We start from the raw sequence: 7,032 nt of genomic DNA on the forward strand, positions 1-7,032 counted from the left end.
CATACCACTATTTATCCATTTTCTTGCTGTTTCCAATTTATAGCTGATATTTCTCCTTTACCTTGAATTGCTTCCTCCCTTTTGCCTCTTCCTCCTCCTTCTTGTTATTGTTGTTGTTATGGGCCATTGAGTTGCCTATGACTTATAGTGACCCTCTGTACAACAGCCCTAAACCCTGCTCTATCCTGTGCCAATCTTATTGTCTCTGACATGCCCATCCGCATTACCCCAGTCACTGAATCAGTTGAGGATCTTCCTCTCTTGTGTTATCCCTCCACCCTCCCAAACATGATGTCCCTCTCCAAGGACTGATCTTGCCTTGCAACATGTCCATTGTATGTGAGATGGGGCTTGGAGCTTCAGAATCCTTGACTCCAAGGAGCAGCCTGGCTTCACCCTCTCGAGGACAAACCTGTTTGTTCTCTTAAGTGTCATCCATACTTAAAAAACAAAAGCAAACAAAACCCCCACAACCCTCTCTTGACCCAGCAACCTTATGCACCCAATGTTAATAAAAATAAATTATGACCTGAACCATTTTGGATTATGGGAATTTCTTAGCAGCAAAACTCAACTCATTGACATTAAGTGGGAACTGACTCATATGTAGCTAATGCTCCAGCAGGTTCCCAGAGACTGTAGCGTGCATGGAAGGAAGGAGACTGCCCATCTTTCTCCTGTGGAGAAGCTGGTGGATTTAAACTGCCTTCTTTTGGGCTGGCAGTGCAACTTCCTACCCACTATGCCACCAGGGTTTCCTGAGCATTTCTAGACATATTCACATAAAGCAGGCAGGCAAATGCAAATGGTCTGTCACAGTCGTAGACATATTTGCACACATGATTTACCCTATCTGGACATTTGTCAGGGCTGGCTGACAGTCTAGATGTGGCTGTCTTAACCTGAGATGCCTCTGGATTACTTTCCACACTCTTTCTGGCCAGTCCTAAATGTCACTTTCTCCCTCAAAATTTAGAAACAATTTTTACTTATAAATCTTTATAATAAGAGAAAAAAGTTAAACAAAAGAATACATATTGCCTAATGTCGGGCATTGTGTGTGTGGGGGTGTCTTAGTTTCCTAGGGCTGTAAGAACAAAATATTGCTCGGTGGAAGAATTGAAACAAGAGGAATTGTTGGTCTCACAGTGCTGTGATGAAGAAGTCCAGCTCAGTGTTCTGGTTTGCCTGTTCCCTCTACAAAATCTCTGGGGGGCAGGGGTCCGTTCTCATCTCTGCCAGGTGTTCTGTGGTCTGTGCATACACCTCCTGGTGGCTGCCATTCCTATTTCTCTCTGTCTCTTCTAAGGACCACAGTCGGGATTAAAACTCAAATTCAGCTTGTTGCCATAGAGTCAGTTCTGCCTGGTAGCAAGTCTGTAGGATGGAGTTGACCTGCCCCGTAGTGTTTCCAAGGCTGTAAATCATTACAGAAGCAGACTGCATCGTCTTTTTCCCACAGAGTGACCGCTGGGTTCAAGTCTTTAGGTAAGCAGCCAAGTGCTTAACCACTATTACCACCGGCTTGGAAAAAAAGATACTTTTCTTTTGACCCGGACAGTCATTTAGGATAAAACTATATCTCTCCATGATTTAAGAGTGAAGATGCTTTCTATTTTACATTAACATTTTTTCCCTATGCCTATAATTTGTAGCCTAAATCTTTCTGAAGAAGGATTTAAGGCAATTTATAAAGGTACTGAGTCTGCAGGTGGGAGTAAAAGAATCGTAACTGTGAGAATTAATGTGGGAGTAGGAGACTGAGTGAGGCCTTAGAGGTTGTTGTTATTAAGTGTCATCAACTCAACTACCAGCTCATAGTGAGCCTCTGAACAATAGATCTGAACCCTGCCCCCTTTCCTGTGCCATCTTCATCATCTCTGATATGCTTGAGCCTGTTGCTGCAGTTACTGGGTCAAACCATTTGTCGAGGGCCCTCCACTCTTTGGTTGACCCTCCGCCTTTCCAAGCTTGAGGTCCTTTCCAAGGACTGGCCCTTACTAATTACTAATAACATGCCCCAAGTATGTGAGACAGAGCTTTGTTTCTAAAGAGCACCCTTGATTGCACTTTCTCCAAGACTTTTGTTTGAATTGTTTTTGTTGCTGTTTTCAGTCCATGGAATGTTCAGTTCTCTTCTCTAATACTACAAATCAAAAGCATCGATTCTTCTGTCGTCTTTGATCATTGAATAACTTTCAGATGCACAGTGAGTAAGTGAAAAGACTGAGGCTTGCATCTTAGTCTTTAAACTGACGTCATTGCACTTTAGAGAGGTCCCTGAAAGCAGGTTTGCCCAGTGCAACACATCTTTTGATTTCTTTTCTGCTGATACCAGGGATGTTGATTGTGGATCCAAGTAAGATGTAATAGTTGACAACTTACCTCTTCTCTCCTTCTATCATTATGTTGCCTTTTGGCCCAGTGGTGAGGATTTTTTAATTTTTGATGTTGAGATGAAATCCATATTTGATCTTCTGGTGCAGGCATTTTGTAGCAAGCAAGGTTGTATCATCTGCATAATGCTGATTGTTGTTGAGTCTTCCACCAATCCTGATGCTTCTGCTTCATAAAGTCCAGGTTCTTGAATGATTTGTTCAACTTACAGATTGAATAGGTACAGAGAAAGGATACAGCCCTGACACACACCTTTCTTGATCTTAGAAACTATGCAGTGTTCCCTTGCTCTGTTCAGACAACAGCATCTTCGTATAGGTGTAGGAGTGTCATAGTTCAGGAATTGATGGAAACCAATTGACTAGACCATCTTCCCAAATCCTTAGACATAGCCATTATAGGTTCCCAGGGAACACAGGATATTCTAAGCAAGTGTGTGCAACTTGTTCCTCCAAGGTCCTCAACCATGGTCCTTAATGCCTAGGTAATGGATGAATTTCATTAGACCTTGAGTGAATTGCAAGGACCTAAGTAACCTTGACAATGAGACAGTAAATCAATCTGTGCCAAGTCTGCCTTTCAGAAGCCCTGTTTTGCTTATAGTTTTGACTTTGCATCTCTACTTGCTGAGAATTAGGTCATTCAAATTTAGATACTCCAGAGGCAAATGATTTTTTTTTAATCACATTCCCCTGAAGTAAAAATTTCTAGTAATTTAATATATTACTGCATCTTAACTCTAAATAGCATTCTAGGTTAGGAAGTTACTTTGAGACCCTAGGATAATACTAGGACAGCTGTTAACCCTTAGTGTTGAACCTTTGATTCTAATTAATAGAACCCAGTGGCATAGTACATTATGTGTTCTTCTGCTGAACTGAACGTCAGTGCTTAGAAGCCACCAAGTGCTCCATGGGAGAAAGATGAACATTGTCCTCCTGATCTACAACCTCAGACACCTACTGGGGGCCCACTATTAGCTGGAATTGCTCCAAGAGCAGTGGCTTTTGAGTTGTCTAGCAGCTAATTGGATTCTGGTAATGTATGCGTTGCTATGATGCTGGCAGCTATGTCATTGGTATTTCAGATACAAGCAGGTTCATCCTTAGTGAAGGTTTCAGTGGAGCTTCAAGACTAAGGAAGGCAATAAAGAGAGACCTGGTGATCTACTTTAGAAAAGCAGCCAATGAAAACCTTATGAATCATTCTCTCATAGTTAAGTGCCATGGAGTCATAGATGACTCATAGCGACCCTATGAATGAAAGCCCTGAACCCTGTTGTATAACTGTCATTTCTCCAAGTTCATAGAGTTTCCGGAGACAAACTATTTCAGAAGTGGATGCCACTCCTGCTTCCAAGCTGTTTTAATTGGGGAGCTCCACCAAACACTGTCCACCATAGGTAACCATTATCACATTTGGCACCTGGTGTCACAGTGTTTAACATCCCAGCAACCACAGTTACTTCTGTACAGCAAATGAACAAACCAGTGCTGTACCACTTAGAAGAATGTTTAAATGAAAACAATTAAAACCAGGCCCAAGGGCAGCAGGCCTTTTTAAATACAGGCCAAATCCAATCAGTTCACACCTAATTGTGAAAGAATCAACAACAACAAAAAAACCCCAAGCAAATAGCCCACAACCAAACCTCAACCAAAACAAGAAAACGGCACCTTTGTGGAATCTGTTTCACACATCTTCCCAAACTGGAGCCCAAACTCCTATTATTATCTGATAAAGCACTGGAAGATGACCCCTGTATGTTGGAAAACATTCAATATGCAGCAATGGACAAGCACAACCTAATAATTGTAAAGATGGTACCCAACCAAGCTGCAGTTATGCCCTGTTGTACACCGGGTCACCCAGAGTCAGAGGTGACCAGATGATAACTAACAGTCACTGTTATGGAATGGCTAATGGATGTGCTCCGGGGGAAATGCTCAATAGAACAGGAAGTCTATTGTCCTTGTCATTATATACTGACTATAAATCTCTAGTATATACTTTCTGGATTTCATTAATGAATATCTTTCAAGAAACTATGTGCCAAATGAAAACTTTTGTGGAAAAAGAGAAGTTGTTGCCACTCTAATTACTTACTGTGTAGAAAGCTCACAACTAGGTTTGCACGCTTAGATAAACTTTGGATCTACTGTCTTGCACACAGTAAGTTCTTCGTTAATATTTGTTAAAGTCATGAACTGATACAGTCTAAAAGGCTTTATGATTCTCTTGGCTTTATGGATGGTGGAAGGGCAAAATAAACTTAACCAAATATCCTGCTTTCCAAGCACACATCCATAGACCAGACAGCACAGGTCTGAGGGATGCACAATGTCAAAAGCAAGAACTACCCATTAACAAGTACAACTCATTATTCTTTCCCACGTAGTCCTCTCACATCAGTGCAGCCCTGTGGGTATCTTTGACACACCCGTACTCACTAACCTCTCATCTTGAGCTCTAGTGCCATTTCAATGACTTTGTGATGAACATTCAGAATCATCCTACGAATTACATCAGTGAGCACACGCTTATGAGGAAATACGAGAATTTGCATTGCCCTTAGGAAATGAAAATACAGAAAAGAACTACAAAATGCAGAAGAGCTGACAATTATGCTTAAAAAAGTTAAGTTCTTTTTATTTTATGGTGATCAGAATGGCAGTGGTATGTCTGCTTTAAGTCCTTGACCTTTTTTTAAATTCATATACATTATGTTTGTTCTTTTTTAAAGTCTTTATTGGTTTACATATGGTAATTTGTTCATACTGTATTTCATTCATGTGCATTGTGTTTGTGGTTTTTTACACCCCCTGCCCCCTCCCCTCCCTTCTTTGATATCCAGGCACATCTTACTCATTATCCTTCTGTTTTTACAATAATGGTCTTATGCAGTATTTGTCCTTATGCACCTGGGTTAATTCACTCTGCATAATGCTCTCTAGCATTTCCCCTGTTATGTAATATTTTTCAAAATCATTGCCCTGAGTCATGCACAGTATTCCATCAGTAAATGAACCATAGTTTTTTAATCTAGTCATTTGTTGATGGACATTTGGACTTTCCTGATGCTTTTGCTATTATGAATAACACTGCTATGAACTTTGATGTATAAATCTCCATATGTGTCCCTGTTCTATTTTTCCTTGGGGTACATTCCTAGAAGTGGATTACCTGGGTCATATGAAATCTCTGTGTTCAGCTTTTTGAAGAAATGCCAAATTGCCTTCCAGAGTGGCTGTACCATTTTACAATCCCACTAACAGTGTAAGAGAGTTCCAATCTGTCCATATTCTTGCCAACATTTATTGCTTGTTGTCCTTTTAAACTTTGCTACTGCTACTGGGACGAAATGGTATCTCATTGTAGTTTTGATTTGCATCTCTCAGATTGCCAGTGATTTTGAACATTTCTTCATGTGTCTGTTGGCTATCTGAATGCCTTCCTCTGTGAAAGGTCTTTCCATCTATTTTGCCCATTTTGTAATTGGGTTATCAGATATTTTCTTGTGGATGTCCTGTGTTGTTGTTATGTACCGTCAAGTTGATTTTGACTCATTGTGACCCTATGTAAAACAGCTGTGAAACTTGGTCTATATTGAGCCAACCTCATTGTCTCTGACACCAGTCACTGAGTCAGTCCATCTCACCCAGGGTCTTTCTCTCCCTTGCTGTTCCTCCACTTTTCCTATCATGATGCCACTCTCTAAGGACTGGTCCCTCTTTGCAACATGCCCAAAGTATGTCAGACAAAGCTTCAGAATCTTTGCCTCCAAGAAGCAGCCTGGTTTCACCCTCTCCAAGATGAGCCTATTTGTTCTAGCAGTCCATGGTATATTCAATACTCTTCTCCAGCACCACAACTCAAAAGCATCAATTCTTCTGTCATCCTTAGCCCCTGCCCAGCTTTCTGATGCATAGCAAGTAATTGCAAAGACCAGGGCATGGATCAGGTGTACCTTAGTCTCCAGACTGATGTTGTTGCTCTTAAATACCCTGGAGAAGTCCCCAACAGCAGATTTTCCCAGTGCATTTCATCCTTTAATTTCTTAGCAGCTGGTTCCAGGAGCATTGATTGTGAAGCCAAGCAAACTGAAGCTGTAAACAATCACAGTCACTTCACCATCTGTCATGATGCTGCCAATCGGCCTAGTGGTGAGAATCTTTGCTTTTTTGATGTTGAGCTTCATTCCATATTGAAGGCTGCAGTCCTTGACTTTCTGCAGCAAATGCCTCAGATCCTCCTCAGTTTTGGCAAACAAGGTTGTGTCATCTGCGTAACACAGGTCATTGATGAGTCTTCCTGCAATCCTGATGCCACATTTCTCCTTGTAGAGTCCAGCCTCCCCTGATTATCTGTTCCACATAATACATTGAAAAGGTATGGAGATAGGATCCATCCCTGGTGTACACCTTTCCTGATTTTGAACCATGCATTTTTTTCTTGATCTGTTATGACTATTGCCTCCTGGTCCAAGTATAGGTTTCACGTAAACACAGTCAACTGTACTGGGATTCCCATTTTTATCAGAGTTAATAGTTTATTATTGCATTTAATAAATTTTTGTTATGAGACCCTTGTCTGAGATGGCATTGCTGAATGTTTTTTCCCCAGTCAGTATGTTTT

The sequence above is a fragment of the Elephantulus edwardii genome, unplaced genomic scaffold (genome assembly GCF_000299155.1).
Source record: "Elephantulus edwardii isolate Elephantulus edwardi_28Jun2011 unplaced genomic scaffold, EleEdw1.0 scaffold00115, whole genome shotgun sequence".
In the NCBI taxonomy this organism is placed as follows: domain Eukaryota; kingdom Metazoa; phylum Chordata; class Mammalia; order Macroscelidea; family Macroscelididae; genus Elephantulus; species Elephantulus edwardii.